The sequence below is a fragment of the Ceratina calcarata genome, unplaced genomic scaffold, assembly GCF_001652005.2.
Source record: "Ceratina calcarata isolate Rehan_Ccalc_2016 unplaced genomic scaffold, ASM165200v1 scaffold211.2, whole genome shotgun sequence".
Classification (NCBI taxonomy): Eukaryota; Metazoa; Arthropoda; class Insecta; order Hymenoptera; family Apidae; genus Ceratina; species Ceratina calcarata.
The window spans coordinates 865,364-867,555 of NW_017142786.1; the positions used below are offsets into that span (position 1 = coordinate 865,364).

General features: G+C 28.5%; 2 protein-coding genes and 1 long non-coding RNA gene across 4 annotated transcripts in view; all 3 read right to left on the reverse strand.

Annotated features, from left to right (window-relative positions):
* The window catches only part of PrBP (Prenyl-binding protein), a 30,583-nt gene that overhangs the window by 13,227 nt on the left and 15,164 nt on the right, over window positions 1-2,192 (reverse strand). The window lies entirely within an intron of this gene.
* The window catches only part of LOC108622227 (uncharacterized), a 28,316-nt gene that overhangs the window by 7,162 nt on the left and 18,962 nt on the right, over window positions 1-2,192 (reverse strand). The window lies entirely within an intron of this gene.
* The window catches only part of LOC113463978 (uncharacterized), a 3,472-nt gene continuing 1,772 nt past the window's right edge, over window positions 493-2,192 (reverse strand). The window contains exon 2 of the long non-coding RNA XR_003388811.1: window positions 493-718. This is a non-coding gene — a long non-coding RNA (uncharacterized LOC113463978). The remainder of the gene's footprint in view (window positions 719-2,192) is intronic.

Consider the following 2,192-nt stretch of genomic DNA (forward strand, 5'->3'; position numbering starts at 1 on the left):
TAATAACAAATTCAACATGCTAGCATTGTTTAAGTATATAGCCTATGCATCCTTAAAGAAGAACTATAAAATTACACTACATGTTATAAACATTGCCGGTGATTTGATACAAACACTTCTAAAGTGCTAAAGCTCTTATACAATATATTATTCCTAATACTAATTATATATTGTAAAATATTGAGTACCACAGACACGTGCACTGTAAATCGTTCTGCAACTTCGAAGAACTGACAAGTATTTAAATACCTGTCAAGCCTGATTTATTGCACATTTTTGTATAAAATATTAACAAACACGTTTACACGATTATAATAATAATAATAATTATTATTATTATTATTACAGATAAAGAGCAATCGATATATCGTAGAACTGTATCACAAGAACATATATATAAAACTGTTTCATTTATATAAACATTTATCGACGAGGAGATAGAATTATAATTATTGGAATGCTTACTCTACACGAAATCAGAAAAACTTTAAATTTTACTTTATATATATATATTACAAAAAACAATTATTGTAATCAGATTTGGATGCACACATACACATACACATTTTGTATAAGTTCTTTTACCTCTCCGAACTGTTTTTTATGTAAATTAAACTGATTTAATTCATGTTTTAATTGTACATAGAATGTTGTATAAAACGTGGTACTCTCGAGAAGAGGTTTTTAAATGAAATAAAGTGTTCCTTAATTTTTTCACCTAAACAGTTGTTTTAAATAAACGAAGAAATAATACGATTTGAAAGCCATATGCATTCAACTAATTAAATAAATGTACCAATTTCACTTTTCCAATTTTAACTCACTTAACTTTATGTTATTTTACTTTCCCATCATTTTATATGTTATCTTAAAATTGTAGAAAAATAAGCCAGTAATCAGAGATTGAGACATTCAGCTTATATTTTAATATTGTACGTGAAGAAAAATATCTTCGACATTCCTGTATCCATTAAATTAAATATTCGTTCTCATTCTTCAAGCGTACCATCAATTTCACATTTACATTTTGTACTATCAATTACACCGTACAATGTAACATTTGCCACGAAAAACATAAATTAGTTGTCAAATATATTATACCCGAACGTATAATTAAATTGCACTTTTTATTATTATTCAAACGTTATATTGTATCTGCGAGATAATCGACGTTTATGTTCAAATCAAAATTTCAATATCATTCATTTTCTAAATGTACGTGAAAAATTTAAATTCACACAAAATTTAAGATCGCGCGAGAGTTGTAAAAAAATAGGAATTTATATAGTATAGTAGTATTTAATTGACGTAGATTCTGAAGTCATGGCAGTGCCTTTGTTTTGTACATCGATCAAACGACAAGCTTACAAAATAGATCATTCTCCTTTTATTGCTTCGTATCCAAAATATAATTCGATCATCTCACACGACGTCGTTCATTAGAATAGTAGTTATCAATAGTTACAAGATTTATTGCTTCTATAGATCGTAACATTTTATGTACAATGTATTTCTAACTTTATAAGAGATTCTTATTAATCTTAATTAAAAGTGTTTGTTCTATTTAGACATTTAGCATATCTCTTGAAACAGTTTCGAGATTGTGCAAGTCAGCTTTCGATAAACTTTTTAAAATAAATTTACGGCACTTCACCAGTCTTATTATGTCTTCTTGCAGTTCCATCACTTACGAATTTCGCGACGATTAAACTACTTGTGCTTGTAACGAGCTCGTACGTAATTTAAATACGTACTATTCATATAAAAGGCGTTAATAGTTTAGCGTCTGGTAAAAAATAGTCGATTTCGTAGGAATTTGAGACTTTTCATGATTGAACTTGTGTAAAAGCGCTTAAAAACTAGCCGCGATATCACTAGGTAAAAATTGGGAATGCATGAGAAAGTAGCATGCAGCGTTAAGTTTAAATGAGATTATTACAGCCAACTAATTTCTGTTCAATTAAAAGTTTCTAAAACTCTTATCGATAGACAGCGGATTTCTATGCAAAATAGAAGATTGAAGATGGTCAGCTAAGGAAGTGTATTCCGAATCTTTTCTTTATCATTTGAGCATTGCAACATGATTTTCAAATTTTGTTAACTATCGAGAACTGTTCCAATTTTTATTTCCGATTCTACAAGAGTTGAAAAAATTCACGGGTATACTACCTGACATACTGTACATAATACAA